This window comes from Macrobrachium rosenbergii, chromosome 37 (genome assembly GCF_040412425.1).
Source record: "Macrobrachium rosenbergii isolate ZJJX-2024 chromosome 37, ASM4041242v1, whole genome shotgun sequence".
In the NCBI taxonomy this organism is placed as follows: Eukaryota; Metazoa; Arthropoda; class Malacostraca; order Decapoda; family Palaemonidae; genus Macrobrachium; species Macrobrachium rosenbergii.
Genome location: NC_089777.1, coordinates 37109037 through 37129036, shown reverse-complemented (window position 1 = coordinate 37129036; position 20000 = coordinate 37109037). Strand labels below are relative to the sequence as shown.

At 35.0% G+C, this 20000-nt stretch overlaps 1 protein-coding gene across 11 annotated transcripts in view; it reads left to right on the top strand.

Annotated features, from left to right (window-relative positions):
- Nucleotides 1-20000, top strand: part of Khc-73 (Kinesin heavy chain 73) — a 559564-nt gene that overhangs the window by 21166 nt on the left and 518398 nt on the right. The window lies entirely within an intron of this gene.

Here is a 20000-nt window from a genome sequence, read left to right as displayed (position 1 = left end):
TCATGATAGTTATCCTTGTATTTTCTGCGCTAATTGCAGTGTGCTTTTTTTGTGTAAATCCTGCCTATAATAAAGCTTCTAAAATATTGCGCATATTAATGTCAGAGAAACTATGCATTAACTTATGGCGGCATTCTAATATTTTACCGGGATATAATGCCCCATATATACTGATGGGTTTAGGTGTGAATCTTTATCTTGTATTTTAATCTTATACAGTGAATTGGTACTTCACAAAATCTGTGGATTCCCTGCTGTAGAAGTCCCAGAAATCTCGACTTGAGACAGAGATGTACGAATTTTTCCGAGTATAGGCTAGTCGGTGTGCTGTAGCCTATCTCTCAGTAGTGAGGTTTCACAGTTTGAAGTGAGCAATTTGGAGTGAGCAAACAGATGTGAAACAGCCACTGGGTTTTAACACTCACTCTTACTGGACTTATTCTTATTGAAGATTCTTGAAGACTCGATGCAAACCCTTATTTTTCTTTGACAAGAGAGAATTTATAAATTTGATTTCACTTTGAACAAAAAATAAAAGTTTATTGTAAGTTTAAACCAATGCTAAGAACGTCATGTTTTCTGAAATAAAAGTTAAATATGTTATTACAAGTATGTAAAGAAAAACAAATGAGGAATATTATCAGGGGCAGGTTGTGGTAATTCTTTTTCAAGTGTATTTAAGGGATGGTTTTTTGACGATATAAGGGGCGTAACTTCTGGTAACAGAGGTGGTATTTCTTCTGATTGACCTCCAGAAGAAGTCATCGGCAGCATGACTGCTGCAAGACGCAGGTGCACAGATCGCTGATGCTTCAGTAGCAATTTTCTTTCATGCTGACGGTGATGCAGCTCTGCGATTAGCAAGAAGAATCCCTCAGTTTGAATAAATCATATTTGGTCATCCACCGATGTATTTCATTGGCAGAAGGGAATCTTTTGGGCGGGCTCGGTGCTTAGGTCTTGTTAAACTGGGCGGTACCGGGTTCCTGAACTGGTCTGTTAGCTCTGAATGACCTCATAGGTTCCAACACTTGGCCTCTGGCTTAAATTCTATATTCTGTTCTATTCTGAACTGGTATGGCACTGTTCTTTTCATGATGACTCCACCACGCCTGCATTGTATGTCTGTCGGACATGAAACGGGAGGTGTGGCCTCCCAGAAATAATAGAAAGGTAAAAGGAGCGTCCATCGTTTGAACAGGTGCAAGGATTTTCTAGACAATGCCCTAGACCCATCTGCCTCCAGCAGACAAAGGGCTAAGAAAATGACAGGTAAGGAATTCTGCCTAGGGAAATTAGCTCAGGGGTTGTAACAGGTGTTCAGGGACTGAGAATATGTGGTATCATGTTGATAACGTGTTCTTTTCAAAATCGGTAAGCTGGCAATTATGCAGGCGTTAGTAGAGATGCAAATGAGGAATAGGCTTAGGCTAATATGAATAAAAATGTAGCTAGGAATAAGTGAAAGGAAAAATGAAAATGAAATTAGGGGAAGATATGGGTGTTTGTCACACACACACACACACAAACGCATACATATGTGTGTATATAATATAATATATTATATATATAAATATATATATATATATTATAAATTATATATATATATATATATATATATATATATATATATATATATATATATATATATATATATATATAATTATGGAGAGAGAGAGAGAGATATTGCATTTCCTGCTAGTCTACTAAACCTCACTGATAACCTGCCATGTAGTCATCTCTTAGTCATTGATATGTAGCAATGAAAAGGGCGGTGCTCAACTCCTCCTGAATCCGTTTCTCTCGAGGAAGTAGAAATTGCGTCATAATTCAGTGACATTCTTCAACTTTATTTTTATCACTTTGGCTGTCTGGGAATCACATTTTTAGTTCCGAATTGAAGAGAGAATTCGTATTCTCCTTACTCTTTAAAGGATTGAAGGATTTATGAGAATGTCGGAAGACTTGAAATCAGATGAAAATAGTGTATTGTATTCTCTCGCCCTCTCCTTAAGTTCGTTGGGTCGTCCTTTGACTTTTTGATGCTATGTTTGCCTACGAACACTCTCTCTCTCTCTCTCTCTCTCTCTCTCTCTCTCTCTCACATTTTTACGGCGTAGAATCTATTACGCACAATCTTCCAGGAAGCCACGGCTGGATAGAAGTGGGCCCACTTGACGGATTCGATGGATCTTGCTTCATCTCTTGTCCCTCTCCTCAGAAACACCCGAAATTTCCTGGAAATGCTTCATATTTAATGCCTGAGAGAACAGTCTCTCTCTCTCTCTCTCTCTCTCTCTCTCTCTCTCTCTCTCTGTGTTGAGTGTGTGGTTGTAATTATTTTCCATACTGCGAAAGCTTGCAAATTAGCCTCTCTCTCTCTCTCTCTCTCTCTCTCTCTCTCTCTCTCTCTCTCTCTCTCTCCAATTAAGGCATCAGCATCAAGTGCATCATGGTAATTTGTAATTTTTTTTTTCATCTCTTTCTGCTGATTAACCTTTTCTGTCTTATTAAGGTAACAATCATCAGTTGCAGTTTTTCTCCCGGTTTTTTTATGGCATCTTTTTGATTGCGTCATAGGGTTTTGTAACTTGCTTTGTTTGGTGCTGTTTAATCCCTCGCTTTGTTTGAATCTAGTTTTTACCAATTAGGGGAAATGAATGACGTATGTATAATTTCTTACTCCGGTGGTTTGTGTGTGCTGTTATTGTTATAATTGGGACGTCTGTTGTATGTATTTACTTGTGCAGATGTTTTTGCGTGCTTGTGCGTCTGCCTTCGCGGATGTTTTCATTTGATATGGAAGTGAATGAATACCGTGCTGTCTGTTATAAATATACTTGTTCATGGGTGTTCGTTACAAAGACAGAAGTAATGACTCATAGATATATATATATATATATATATATATATATATATATATATATATATATATATATATATATATATATATATATATATTAAAATATTAAAACTGAATCACGAAAATATGGATCGTGGTGAATATATATATATATATATATAAATGCCACTATATAAATACAGTTAGTATATATACCACTATATTGTTTCTTTCTCCTTAAAACACCTAAAGAGGTGGAATGCACTGCTAACTTTAAGGACAGTTAGTCAGTAAGGCCAAACCGTTATCATAAATTTATTCCAGAAAGTGCAGATGCAAAACGTTTCACTTAAACAGTGGCAGTTATTTGCCTTTATACCTGTTGAATAAAGATGGGATTTATAACGCGTGGTTTTAATTATGTTTGTATATCCATTATTCATTGACAATGTTTGAAAGAAAAACGTGATACTTGTCGATTTGATTTTGGGATTTTATAGTCAAAACTGTTAGTTTCTCTAAGTGTAGTGTTATATGAAATTATATCAGTATTGATTTTTAAGGCAAATTTGTGTATTAGAAAATCTCCCTGCAGGCGATGTGATGTCGCGTCGCTTTTCCAAGATCGGACTCGCTTTTAGATCATTCTGAAGTTATAATGAAGACGATGATGTTGCTGAAGTAGCGTAGACTCGCTTGAACTTCCGATGGAACGGATGTCCTCACATCTGACTCCCCAAAAGGTCGAAATACCTTGTTGGTTTTGATTGTGTCGGCTTTGTGCCACGCGAACCCATGCCCAAATTCGGTTCAGGAAGTATGGTAAGGCATTGAAGGCGATAAGTGGGCTGGTGTGGACCGTTGGCTCTGTAAACCAACAGAAATGCGAATACCATGATCACACTGCTTCTTTTAGATAGGTTAACTTTGTACTGTTTGGCACCCAAATAGTACAAATAATCGTATTCTCTTTTTTAATTTTTCTTATATCAAAGGCGGATAGATAGGCAGCCCTTATCTAGCCAAGTAATTTTTTCTTAATATATTTGGTTTTAGGTTTTTGGGTCAAGTGTGATACAGATAAAGCAAGTGTAAAGCGTATTTTTTTTTTTTTTTTTAGTAGATCAAGGCTGACACGGCCAGCCAGATATACTGTATATCAGGCACGGTCACAAAAGTATGCTAATGGAATTATCTTCCTGAGTGATGAGTAGCTTAATTAGTTGGTGAAATACAGAAGAGTACAGAGAATTCCACTTAATGCAAGCGAATGCTTTGGAAGACTGATCCAGTGGGCTGACCTTCGAAGTCGTGATTTCTTAGTTCCTATTGTCTTTTATTTACTCTGTTGGTGTTTGGATATCATCCTTACCATTCGCGCGCTAAACACACACACACATGTATATATACAGTATATATATATATATATATATATATATATATATATATATATATATATATATATATATATATATATATATATATATATATATATCATCTTCGTTTAACGTGCTTTTCCCATTTTTTATATGGGGTAAGCACGATACCCTCTTTTGAAGGACTTTGATTTGGCGTTGGGGTAGGCCATATATATATATATATATATATATATATATATATATATATATATATATATATATATATATATATATATATATATATATATTAAGTGTCGTGTGTGTACAAAAATGGGAATAAAAGCACGTTAAAAGAAGAAGAAGAAGATGTGTATATATATTTTATCATATCATATACATTTATATATAAACATTATATATATATATGTCGTTTAATATCAATTCGCTCTACTTCAGGAATATCGCCGAAGGGGAATTATAAGTGATTAATATTTTGGTATGTTGTTGATTGGTACTGTTGGGTGTTCGAGTCATTTAGGTACTTCAAATATCGCCGAATCAATTATAATGATTAATATTTTGGTGATGTTGTTGATTGGTACTGTTGGATGTTAAAGTCATTTAGGTACTTAATTATTAATCACTTATAATTATATATTCGGTGATATATAAATAGCATACTCAATGGATAATATATATTTATATATATATATATTTATATATATATATATATATATATATATATATATATATATATATATATATATATATATATATATATGTGTGTGTGTGTGTGTAAATAGATATTTATGTAACACGGTGTACTTACACACTTACACGACAAGCTGATGAGAAGCGTACATGATTTTATCTTAGAGGGAGGATGGAGAGAGATTCTTGAGATAAGAAAGGCATGTCAGTCCGCTTCACTGTCAAGTGGAACACTGTGACACTTTTTCACAGGTATGATGATGATTTTGTGGTATGATAACAATCATATATACACATTGGATGGTAAAAATTTCAGCTGTATTTGTTTGAATTTCGTTGATGAGCTGTTGCCTACCAATTATGAAAGGAGTTACCACTGCGTAATATAATAATAATAATAATAATAATAATAATAATAATAAATTCATTTAACAATTAAGAACATAGAAAATTACCAGTAGGGACGAAATTACAGTATTGACAATCATCATCATCATCATCATCATCATCATCATCTTCATCTCATCATACACAACGTTTAAAGGCACCAGAGATCTGCTGACGGAGAGCATCACCATATTGTCTCACCATTTCATGACCATTCCACTTGTCAGTACTAACCACCTAACTTCAAACAACACATTCCTCTTGAGTAAGAAAGTTTGGCGGAGCTAGGCACTTCTCCTCCTTTGCCCCCTGCACACACACACACACACACACACACACACACACACACACACACACACACACACACACACACACACACACACACACACCGTTCTATCCCTTATCCTTTTCCTTAACATGAGTGTTGAGGTAAATAATTGTGTGTATGGGAAGATTTTTCAGTAATGGACCTTCAGGTTAGGAATATTTACTGCTTATACAATAAATGGAGACGAAAGTACAGTAATATGATAATAATAATAATAATAATAATAATAATAATAATAATAATAATAATAATAATAATAATAATAATAATAATAATAATAATGACGATGATGATGATGAGGCTTGGATAAGCAGAGTTGATTTTATATTACATTTTCTCTGTCTTATCGGTTATTGCTTTTTGTGTGGGACATAAATCATTTAGGAAAAATGACAGAGAAAGTGAAATATAAAGTCAGCTCTGATGCAGCCATTATTTTTAATGAAACTTGTTTCAGAGATGGGTCTCCTTATAAAATAATAATAATAATAATAAAATGGGCTTTATTTTACACTAGATTCATGTAGCCTACAAGAGCAGATGCATATAAAAGGGAATGATTGCCTCTTAAGATATTATTGGTAGCAGTTAAACATAATAAACGTGATAATAATCAGATTGAAGACACATTGCTGTAAAGGTAAAGGTATTAAGGAAATATGGAAAAGACGATAAGTGATTTGGAAAACAAATAATTCGTAAAGTCCAATGAATTTTGGAAATCGTGGCGTTGATAAGAAAAAGTCAGTAATTTGTGGTCAGTGATTTTATGAATACGTGGAGTTGATAAGGAAAATAATTGATTCGTAAAAGTCCAGTAGAAATAGGAATCTGTGACTTTACGGATATGAGTAGATGAAGAGCATCCAAGATTCTACTTAAGTTATGGGAGTGATGTTTAGATGATGAAATTTGAAGAACGAAGAGGGTAAAATATTATCAATTTTATTCAGGCCGTTAACTTTATGGTTGATATAATCAAGGTCATCTTCAGTAGAAGTGTACCAAGACAGTGACGTTATTTTACTCTCTCTCTCTCTCTCTCTCTCTCTCTCTCTCTCTCTCTCTCTCTCTCTCTCTCTCCGACCTTGGCTGACTTGTCAGTATAAATATACTGTGATGATGCAAGGCAAGCGTCGGAGAAATAATACCTGTCAGTTTCAGGTACGTGCATTGCTCTGCACGAAGACGGCACACAACTCTTGCCAATGATTGATTTCATAACCGTGTGCACCGGGTGGATATAATTACAACGATGGCAGCATCAGTAGTAATAATAATAATAATAATAATAATAATAATAATAATAATAATAATAATAAAAAAAATTTACCGTATGAAGAATTTGCATTGAAAGGTCGTTAATGCTATACGCTACCGTAGGTAGCTATCTTTATCATCGTTAAATTTCAGTGTTATTATTATTATTATTATTATTATTATTATTATTATGACATGATCATGGGCTGAAGTAGCTTTATTTTTATCCTTCGTGTTTTACTCAAAATACTCATCTTTTTCACTTTCGTCTAATTTCATGACTTGTTTTCATGATATAATTTATGCTGTACCCAGTATAAACACCATCTTATTTCTGTGTAGTAGTAGTAGTAGTAGTAGTAGTAGTAGTAGTAGTAGTAGTAGGCTAGTTGTAGCAGCAGAAGTAGCTCCAACAGGGGCTGGTAGGCCTAAGGCATGGGATTATAACTCACTAGCCGCAGGAGTTTTATACGCCCATTGTAGCGGTCTCTATGAACACGATCTCTCCTTTTCACATAAGTCTTTATTGTTTAGGATTTCTCTCTCTCTCTCTCTCTCTCTCTCTCTCTCTCTCTCTCTCTCTCTCTCTCTCTCTCTCTCTCTCTCTCTCACAAGCTAGCGAGTACACGTATACCCTACCTGAGTAGATGGTGGTTTGAGCTTGAAAAGAAAATTTTTAGAAGACTATACAGGTATCCTTAGTGATATAGCCTATATATATATATATATATATATATATATATATATATATATACATACATATATATATATATATATGTATATATATATATGTACATATATATATATTGTATATATATATATATATATATATATATATATATATATATATATATATATATATATATATATATATATATATATTAATTTAGGAGAAAAAATAGCAGATTTTATATTCTAGCCGTTAAAACGGTAAAATGTGTAAATTAGCAGTCGTGTAATTCTCCCGTATTATCCAACGAGAGAGAGAGAGAGAGAGAGAGAGAGAGAGAGAGAGAGAGAGAGAGAGAGAGAGAGAGAGAGAGAGAGAGCTTCCCGGGTTATTGGTCTTTGAAAACTCTCCCAAATTTTTCGGGACTTATCGGGCGAATCCCTTTTTAAATCTGTCTGATAAATTGGCTCTTCGGAGGGCACACGGCGACGTTTTAGAGGTCCCGAATGGGACCTCCTAAATCCGAGAGATATACGGCAGGAAAAGTTACCAGTATCGCTTTTATCAAACACGTTCCCTGGACGCGTTCATGAGGTTGCCCTGCTTTTTGTCGTAAATCTGTTGCTCGTGTTTTGAGTGTAAAACAAGGGATGCATGTAAGGAAATGCACACGTGTATAATTTTTTTCCTTCTTTTTTAAGGAAAACTGCCTTTACTTGGTTTCATGTGGTCACCGTAATCTCCATCTGGAATCTGCTCTGTTGTTTGGATGTATAACTCAAGAAATGTATTAAGGAAAACACTTAGGGAATACATGTATAATAGGCTACGTTTGGAACGCTTGAATGGTTTGCGAAATATTTATGTCAGGATTTCCATTTAGTTCCAGTTATTTGGAGGAAATGATTATTTTATGGCATCTATGAGAATTGTCGTTTTGTCGCTTATACTATACAGAAACCAGTTGCTCAACCAATCATTTTAATAGGAACACGCCTTTGGGCGCGTTCATGAAGATACCGCGGTCTCCAACGGAAATTACTCCCGATTATTTGGAAATTGTAATCTTGGCACGTTTGTCAACTTATTTAATTTAATTACACATGTTTTAAGTGAAATGGTGTAACTTATTTAATTTGGTCAAGTGAAATGCTGTAACAATCATAATTTTCAATAAATGCTGACATTTTCTTTATCGGATCAACCAGAAGTCCGTTTTTAGCCATAGGGAGGTTAGAGTTGAACGCGGTAGCCCGTTAATTGGCTAAATTACCTTCATGTATAAGGAACCTGGTCTGCTAAAATGCTTCCTTTTTCCATTATTTTGTCACGTTTATCTCTCAAGACTCGTTTCTTTCCTCTTGGGAATTATGAATGTGAAAAAAATATTTATTTAGTGAAAAATTTAACACTCTCTCTCTCTCTCTCTCTCTCTCTCTCTCTCTCTCTCTCTCTCAAAAGAAATTGCTGGTTTTGAGAATAAAGTTTCCCTGATATAAAAATATTTGTTAGGCGCATACGATCTAAGTCCGCAGTTGGCGTTACACATTCACACAAATATTCCGTTGAGATGATTTATGTATCAATAAATCTTACTACACTTAACGAAACCTGCTCGAGTTAGGGCGCGCATATGAGTGCACGCACGCGCGTTTGCGGAATGAGAACCTGACTTGGGTATTATTTAGTTTTTATGTGTTTAAACAGACGGATATTTCGAGAGAGGGACAAAATCAAGAATGGCGACATCATTATATGTCCAAGGTTACAATTATTTTTAATGTGATTCTGGACCTAATAAGGTTGGTATTCCTCGGCGGTAGTGTTCAGGAACTCATTTTCTCCATGAGGTTGTAAATGCAAGTTGTTACATAAAACATATGACGCAACTCTTGGCAGTTTTTCCTTCTCGCTTATTACGAAATGAAGTAGCTACCAGCTTTACAGGAAAAAAGGATATAATTTGGCAAAAAAATAAATTCGAGAAAAATCGAGGCTATCTCGTACTATGTTATAGTTGCTTGATTCATTGCACAGTAGAACCACTGTACTTTTGTAATATTTTGTTTTATTGCGCTATAAAATCTCATGAAATCCTGCCAGAGGGCTGGGCATTCCTCGTAAGGCTTCCCCTATCTCCAGAGATGATGGTATTACTGCAACATGAAACTTTAGACCACCGCTGTTGGCATATTGGTCTACTGTCAGGATGTTAGCGGTATCCCCGAGTGTTAATATATTCGTGACAAAATTATTTGAAGCATTGTGTTCTTTTCCTCCAAACCAAAATAGTGATGAGCTGGACTATTTCCAGCTTGGTTTTCTCAAAAGCTTTTAGCGGTATTTCAGTAGGGACCTTCCGTTAGTGTGGGTTATGCTGGTGCTTCTTGAGTTGGTGAACATTGCTCGTTTTGCAGACCATCAGCGTCCACATTCTGCCGAAATATCACGATACCACACGGCCAGGTACCGTTTTCATAAGACGCGCGACCAAGCACCTTGGTTGTCTAGTACGCCACATTACCAAGTACAAGGGTTATCTCATAGACTACGCCATGCTGCCCAGTGCCAAGGTTATCGCATATGCCCCATTACAAATTCCTTGGGTATTTCTTATGCCACACTGCCAAGTTCCGGTGTTATCTCAAATGCTAAGTGCCAAGGGTATTTCATATACCGCACTGCCAATTACGAGGGTTGTTTAACGTACCCCACTACCAAGTTTATCTCAGTCTTAGGTACCAGGTAAAAATTGGAATATATTGTGTTAGTTTATATATTTTTTATTTTGATTTTTTCTATTTTCAGTTTAAACAGTAGTGGCAGTGGTCATCTCTCTCTCTCTCTCTCTCTCTCTCTCTCTCTCTCTCTCTCTCTCTCAAAATCACTAGCGCTAATCCTGTTATGTCTATATGACGTCATCGTCACCATTCACCCCCACTCCTGTCCCCCTCCTCCACCCCTACTCCTACCCCCTCCATCCTAAGCATGCTTACCGAGCTGCTTTTATGAAAGGTTTCTCTTGCTTCAAGTTTTCTTATCCTCTTCTTCCCCTCCCCCTCATTTCTTTCTTTCTTTCTTCGCTCTGATGTTAACTTAATTTTCATAGCCGTCTCTCTTCTGTGGAATTCCTCTTCATGAGAATAGAGGAGTAGCGCGATAGAAGTTGTCGAAATATTTATCTAGAATATATTTGCATTCATTACTTTGTGACAACATAGTTTGTGAATGTCCGTAGAAATATTTAGCAACACTATTCGAATATGTGTTGTTCTGTTCTGCACACACACACACAAACATTAACATAAACGTATATGCATATATTGTATAAATAGATATATATAATATATTTATTCATATACATACATACTTACATATATATGTATATGTGTGTGTATGCAGAGATGCGTGTTTATAAAATGTCTGTAAGGAATAATTGTTGATAAATTCGAAATGTATGTTGATAAATTTCCTTTGCATGAGTAACCGTAATGTTTATAACGCCTTTGCATTGTATCACTCGCCAACAATCCACCCAGGTTATTAAAGCAATAAGCCCTTGAATTCAGCGTTTCTCGAGAGGAGAAGATCGTTTAGCATAAGACTCACCGTAACCAGACGTGACTAGATTTCAACGACGTGTATATTCGGATGACGTAATGTTGACAAAAAAGGTACCAAACTGTAAGAAAAGAAGTCCATTAACACATTCTTTGATGGCAGTGACTGGACTTTATTGGCGTAGTCATACCCGTGTTTAAGTCCTCTCCATAATAAGGCTTACGTCAGTCGAATGTGCCAAAGAGGCGCTTTATTCTCATTTCACGGTGTTTTTTTTGTTTTTTGTTTTCAATGTTATTTGTGCTATACATGATCCTTTCTACGTCATCCCCTTTCATTCCACCCTCGTGGGCTGAAACCTCATGGCTCTCCGACTCGTTTCATGAAAATTATGTTGGTTTTAAATAATGATAATATTGATGATATCCGGTGCGGTGTTTTGTGTGATTTATGTTGGTGCTTGTGCAGTCACATTTACATGCATGAGTACATTTGTTTAAAGGCATTTGATATATATATATAATAGGCATATTGATATATATATATGTATATATATATATATATATATATATATATATATTTATATATGTGTATATATATATATATTATATATATATATATATATATATATATATATATATATATAGTATATATATATATATATATATAATTTGCCTTGTTATTTTTTATTGTTAAAAAATCCCCTCGCATTCATATATAACAGTGTTTTAAATTCTATTGACTTGTTAAGCAAGCTTCCACAGAACATATTTATCCCATTTACTTGAAGGGAAAAACGGAGTAATCCTGCTGTCTCTTTTCTCGTGCTCATTAGCATTTCTGATTATGAATGAATATGCAAGCATGTAGTAGCAGCGACCGGCTTTTGTTAACGAATAAATACATTTTGCCGGTCACTTTTGCTCGCATCCAACATGGCGACGACTTAATAATTGTATCCTCAATTGCATTATCCCGCGACGCGGAATATACATGTGCGGATGAATATCATTGGCGTAACAGGTATATCAAAGTTGGGAGCCGTCGGGGTATAACGAAGGGTTTGTTGTTATTCTTTAATTTGCGTGTTTCTCTCATTTATTTCGTTTCTTTTCACTTTTCTTCTAGTTTTGGGGTTAAATATTACTTTATTCGTTTGCTTCTCTGTTCTTTGTTGTGTGTTTATTTAATTTTATTTTTTATTTAAATTACGCATACGCACACACATACCTCCTCATAGGGGGGTAATGCCGTCAGTGCACCTCACGCGGTGCACTGTAGGTTGTTTGCGGCGTCCCTTCGGCCCCTAGCTGCAACCCCTTTCATTCCTTTTACTGTACCTCCGCTCGTATTGTCTTTCTTCCATCTTTCTTTCCACCCTCTCCTATCCATTGTTTCATAGTGCAAGTTTGAGGTTTTCCCCTGTTACGCTTTTCAATGAACCCATCTACTCTCACTTTCCCTTTCAACGCTGAATGACCTCATAGATTTCAGCGCTTGGCCTTTGGCATAAATTCTATCTTCCAATCCATCACACACACACACACACACACACACACACACACACATATATATATATATATATATATATATAAAAAGTGACAAATTGATGTGTGTATGTATATATATATATATATATATATATATATATATATATATATATATATATATATATATATATATATATATATATATACTGTATATGCATTCAGAATATATATATTTATTTTGAAAATGGTTTTGCGATTCCTAATATTGCGCAAAAGGGATAATCCCTCTAGAAACGGCCTGCGTCCATAAAACTATTTGTTGGTAGTTTTATCCCCTGAATTAATTTCGTTCCTTATCCATTTCCCATCCCCTCAGACTAAAGAATTGGTTTCCCTGTCCCTTTGTGTGCGTTTGGTCTATTGGCTTCCCTTTACTTTTTTTCGTTTTCTTTTTTTCATTGTCAGAGACTAGGGTCATGGGGAAGTGGGTGACGGATTGTATAAAGGTAAAGTGAGGTCGGTTCGGGTCCGGGACAAATGCTGTTGTATAGGAAGGGATTCGGTGGAATGTGTTTCCGGTAAACTTCTCGTTTATATGTACTGTATATATATATTTATATATATATATATATATATATATATATATGTATATATATATATATATATATATATATATATATATATTACCGTTTTCTTTTTATCGTGTCTTACCTAATCCTTTGTTTCTTCACGGTAGTGTTTTTCTTGTTCAAATCTCTCGCCATTATTATTTTGTTCTTATTGTTATCTTTAATATTGTAATATAATTGTTACGCCCCTGTTATTGGTTTAGTTTCAGTTGTTTGTTGCATCCTTCAAGTGTTCACTTTTTTTAATTCGTATGAAATTGCTCATATCTATTCGTGTTTAAGTGAATTCATTTAGGCTATGTTTTACGATCTGTGCAGTCAACATCTGTTACATTCACAGCGTACAGCTGTTGGCGTTATATTTCCCCACTCGTAAAAGTTTATTATTATTATTATTATTATTATTATTATTAATTATTATTATTAACTTTTTACATGGGTGCGAGATTGCTCGTTGCTGTGAGGGGGCATAGGCTATATGGCCTGTTTACTGTTAACCATAAATATGCTACTGTTAGACTTTTTTTATTGCTTTATCGATTTAAATTTGATTAACCACTTGAGTACCCCAAAATCTTAGTTTTAGCCAGTCATAACAACATACGAGTATATTATATCTTACTGTTATTATTGTTATTATTATAAGGATGGAAATGGGAACAAGGCCATAACTTTTGACTGCAGCTTAGTGCGGAAGAAAAAGAGAGAAGCTTTAAGGCGCAAATGTCTGTTAATGTTTGTATTTAAGATGTGCAAGAAATTACGATTTTTTTTCTTGTAAGGCTTCTTTCTGTCTGGGTTAAGAAACGTCCATGAGGCTGTGACTTTTACCTGGGTGTTCGTTCTCGCGCCTGTGGCTTCTTTTCCGGCTTATCTCTGGGGCAGCCGTCCCTTTTGAAAAGAAGGCTTGTTGCTGAAAAAGTTAGCCAAGCATTTTTTTAAACTTACAGAATTTGCGAATCAACGAAGTCGTACGATTTTTGTTTTTGACAGGACTGGGGAGTAGAAAGACTACAGTTTTTGCAGTGTTCAGGGTAATAACGCATTGACATAAGTTAATAATACGCTTGTAAGTCTTTCAGATTTGTCAGTATGCATCTGTTGATTTTTATGAATAGATCTGTACCACGTCCCCGAGGTGTATAGTTGTCAGGTTATTAATACAGAAACCTGCCATCTGCTATACTGTTTAAGGGTTGGATTTCATAGCAACTGGATCTTGTAGGGAACGTATCTGCTCCTATTTATAGACCAAAAGAGAATGTATACCTTGTGTTGGGAATGTAGCATCTTTGAGTACTTAAAGTTTAGAAAGCAACGTTGAGACGGATATACTTCACAGATGTTAAAATAACATCCTATGTTTGCATCCAGATCCGGATTTATCCAAGAATACAGTCGGCTCTTCCCTGGCCTCTAACCATCCTACCTTTCCACAGAATTTCATGAAATTCTTTCATAACTTTTTAGAATATCTAGTGGGGGAAAAGACAGACACAGCAGTGGATGCACATCCTCCGACCATCTTAGCTCAAGGAATTAGGAAGTTTTCACCTATATTACATTTTGTACCGTGTTTATGCCACACCTGTCCACTTCTGTTAAATGACAAATCTGTTAAAGTCATATAATTGTATCTCCTTTTAGTAATTTTACATTGGATATGCATGTACTGCATGTATATCCTGGTACAGACTATAATCAAGAGTACTGAAAGCATCAGAAGGTATGTATTGCGATTGTGCGTAGGACATGCTTGTCAATGGAGGGACTCAGGTTGCGAAACCGGTTCATTTTCCCATGAGGTTACTTCGTATGTTCAGTTCACTTTCCCATGAGGTTACTTTGTATGTTTAGTATTAAGATTGCTCGCGCTCTCGTACCTCCTGTTAGAAGAGTACGACTGTGAGAGAGTTGGTTTTAATATAAGTGAGAAAAGGTGTATGGTCTGTTTAGAAGGGAGAAGGATCGTTTAAGATGATTATCATAAACCAAGAGAGGAAAGAAAGATTAGTGGTTGAAGTAGATTTAGAAGAGTATGGTTTATTTAAGAGAGAGAGAGAGAGAGAGAGAGAGAGAGAGAATTTTAAGTCACAAAGAAAGTATATAGACTATAACAGAATTTTTATGTTTTGGTTGCCCAAAAAGTTAAGTGTATTATGGATATAAAGAATTATTGTACCAGTTTATATTTTAATGTAATATACCTGTGGATAAATCTGTACGTTTGTTTTAGTCAGTTATAGATATGTTGAATTGAAACTTAAATCCTTTCAAAGGTTTAGAATGAAGGGTTTAATAAGGGAAATTCAGCTTATGGAAAGAAACGCACTGTGTGAAAGACCCTTTGTTGTACTACCTATTCAGTGGAACACTTGGATATTGTAATTAAATACATTGACAGATCATAATATGTCATTCCTGACTTGTATAATCTGACCTAATTATGATGTTAATGACGTGCTGAATTAATTAAAAGGAAAGTCTTTATAAAAAATTGTGATTAATTAGTCGAGCGCCATATACATACATTTTTAACTGTTATTATCTCTTCCTCTTCTTTCCTTGGAATTACTTGATACCGGAAAGTGTTAATATATCAAAATTATTTTCATATAAAGAAAACTCATTTCATGAAATTACCAAGACAAGGCCACGTCAAAGGCGAAGGAAATCCACCTGGCTGTAATAATTGCAATCTGAGACCAGCCTTACTTGATTACAATCTCTCTCTCTCTCTCTCTCTCTCTCTCTCTCTCTCTCTCTCTCTCTCTCTCTCCTCCATTCCCACTGGTATACAGCCGTAAGGATTATTTCCAAGGGTTACCGTCCCTCGTAGGGGAGTACTGCCGTCAGTGCACCTCACGCGCGGTGCACTGTAGGCATTACTCAGGACCCACCTGGCATTACTTAAGGTTCTTTGCACTTCGGCCCCCTAGCTGCAACCCCTTTCATAACTTTTACTGTACCTCCATCATATTCTTTCTTCCATCTTACTTTTCACCCTCTTCTAACAATTGCTTCATGGTGCCTTTGTAACCTTTTACTCTCAATTTTCCTTTCAGCGCTGAATGACCTCATAGGTCCCAGCGCCTGGCCTTCGGCCTAAATTGTATATTCTGTTCTATTCGTGGCTCCGCAAAAATCAGCTCAGTGGTCTGGTTAAACTAAGAGTGTGAAAAAAAAAATGTGAACGCTCTTGCACTTCCCTGTCTGTGAAGTAGATAATAGATAGAAAGACAGATAGACGGAGAAATGGGGTGGGGAAGGGCGGTATGAAATCCGAATAGAGTGAGAAATGTTGTCTCCATCTCATATCCTCACGAGATACAATCCAGGTGACTTCTCCGATTACAGCCGGTCGAGAGAAATTTTTGCCAATAAGCGGAAATGTGTTTTTAGGACTACCGTCTTACTACTACGCTAGGCAATACGTTTTCTTTCTTTAGTCTTCGCGGGGTGATTATATTTATGTATTTATTTAAAATATGAATCAATTTGTATATTTTTTTTTCATGTATGTATTTATTATTTACTGTTTAACCATTTTGTTTCACTTATACCGGTCTCAATCCATGGTGAATAAGGGACGTTGAGTTTTGAACCAACGCTCTTACTTTGAAAAACTACGAGTAAATAGTAGCTTCTGAGACTTGTAACTGAAGTAAGTAATCTGCCGAGGGCGGCAGTGGTCGCAGTGACGCCTAAGAGCCAGCGGAATGTATGATCAAGTATTAAATTATTTTTTTTTATTCATTAATCATTGTTTAATTGTTCATTCTATTGTTCATTACATTCTGGACCTTGTTGATTACTGTTATTACCAGCTTCTCTTTCTCCCCCTCGTGTTTTCCGTATTTAGCCATCCGTAAAGCATTGCACTTTTAACCTTTAATTTGTCTATTCTTATTGTTTTGTTTAGCTTGACCTAGCCTCTTGCTTTTTATTGTTTTGACGCCCACCTGTCAAGTTGATCTTTTTCTTTTTGTACTCTTTTTATGCTGAACTTCTTGGTCATCAATGTAAGGTTTCTATTTTTATCATGTAAATATTGCCTACATATAAAACTCAGCTTTTGGGAAGACAGAAATATCTTTAAAATCGGTATTTACTTTTACATAGAGCTGGCAGGTTTTGAATATGGTAATCGAGTTTAATTTTAAGACCAATTTTAAGACTTCGTAACTTAATTTTAAGACTTCATAACTAACTATAAATGCTTCAAGGCCGCAGTGCAAATGTGAATTCCCACTTTGTCGTGACTTTCAAGGCGAAGAGAATACTCTTTTTCGATGCCAGAGAAACGGCTATTGAATTATTTTAGTTCTCGGCACGTTCATAAAATCCATTATTATATTTGATAGGTAATGCATATTTACTTTGTATGTTGTTATTATTATTATTATTATTATTATTATTATTATTATTATTATTATTATTATTATTATTATTATTGGAAGGAAGTAGAGACTCTCTTAAGCATACAGCCATCTTATTTAACAAGATATCATTATTATTATTATTATTATTATTATTGGAAGGAATTAGAGACTTTAAGCATACAGCCATCTTATTTAACAAGATATTATTATTATTATTATTATTATTATTATTATTATTATTATTATTATTATTATTATTATTATTATTATTATTATTATTATTAAAGGAAATACTTTCTCCTCGGCTTCCATTCCCATTCTCACCTGGTCATTTTTCTTCCCGATATTGCTACTAGTGTTTTTGTTGTTTTCGCTGTCAAGGGGGTAGGGTGCCGTTAGAAGTGGCGGTAGTGTTTTCACTTGAGTATTTTCATCCGGTCTCGTCTTTTTGAACTTTGTGAAGTAGTAAGAGGTCCTCTGCTACATCTTCAGTAAGGTAGCTCTCTCTCTCTCTCTCTCTCTCTCTCTCTCTCTCTCTCTCTCTCTCTTTTATTATTTTACAAACAGTTGATATAATTTTTTTCACCATACGCTTTTTTCGCTTTTGAGAAGTTAGCGCCAGAATGTGAATATATATTTTCATGAATATATATATATATATATATATATATATATATATATATATATATATATATATATATATATATATATATATATATATATATATATATATATATATATATATATATATATATATATATATATATATATATATATATATATATATTATATATATATATATATCTCATTATACCCTCTCCTTTTCAGACTTTTCATTCTACCCTCTCCTTTTCAGACTTTTATTCTCTCTCTCTCTCTCTCTCTCTCTCTCTCTCTCTCTCTCTCTCTCTCTCTCTCCTCCACCTCACGCACACATAAACGCACAGCTTCCACTTTGCTTCCCCTCTTCACTTGAAGATTTCCCTCATTGGCGTTTGCCGAGGGTGAGGCAGCTGCCTTCCTCTTCTTCTTCCTCTTCTTCTTCCTCTTCCTCCTCACCTCTCCCCCTCCTCTCTGCTTCGAGTCATATTTCATTTAGGAGGGAGATATTTTTTCGTCTCTTCCTTCCTTTTCTCTCAGGTATTTCTAATACCTTGAGTTTATTTACGTCTTCTTTCATTCCCTCTCCGAAGGTTTTCTCATACGTATGGCTTATCTGTTTTTCTTCCCGTTTATAGGTTTTTGCAAGACTCAAAGTTTATTTCCCACTTATTTTTCCCTTATGGATTTCTAGATCTCCCTTGTCCTCTTTATTCCTTGTTCTCGTAGTCTTTTCGGTTTCCTGATATTTTCGTTTTCATTCCTTTTCTCCGATGGTTAAATAGAATTATTTATTTTATTTTTCCTTCATTTTTCTTTCGATTCTCTAGAAATTCTTCTCAAGTATTATTTTCTTCTTTTTCTTAGTTTTGTTTTTCTTCCATGTTCACCTTGATTTCTGCTTATTTGCTTAATATATTTTCTTTTCCGTTTTGTTTTTCTTTCTCTTCTCCTTTCTCGTACTTGGCTTTTCTCATTTCCTCCCATTTATTCTTCTCTGCTTTTTTTTCCGGTTACGTGTTTTGTAACACTGCGAACAGGGAGTGAAATTCAATCGATGCTGTTTGTGAAGCTGAAAACTGTTCATGTTTTACAGTTCCACCTCAAAAGAAGTTGTGTAAGTCTTGAAGCTACCTATGAGTAGTTTCAGTTTAAAAAGTTCAGTATCTGTAAGTTATCCGATTTACTGTGTATATTTTAGACCCTTTTATATTGGCGGCTCTTATTGAAAGGAAATTTTTTGCCTTATTTTGCTGTAAATAATGTCCTGAGGTTGAGTGTTTATGTTTAGAATAATTTTTTTTTATATATTTACTTTTAAACTCTGCATAACACCATTTTTCGTTTCTTTGAAATGCTCTCATGTAAATTTTACCATTCGTCATATTTCTTACCTTACTCATTATCTCTTACCCCTTGTAATGTTCCTCGTCTTTCAGTTAGGCCTATGCTGTTTTACTCTCAACTGAAGTTTTACAAATTTTGTCACACACCCTCTTCTCATTGGCAAGTTAACGTTTATCGTCTCCTGTGTCCAGATCTCTCCTGCATTTGATTCTTTCTCATCTCTGATGATTCTCTTATGTAATCGCTTGCTTAGTTGCAGGCCACTTTGATTTGTTCCCTGTGTATATTTAGTTTGAACCATAAAGACTTTTTGTGTAGAATTTGACTCTTGTGTTTGTTTAGATTTTGATGCCTTCGTATGTGTTTCCATAATACTCCTAAAAGTCCCTAATCTTTTATACGTATATAACCTGTTTTCTATTTTATTAGCTAGAC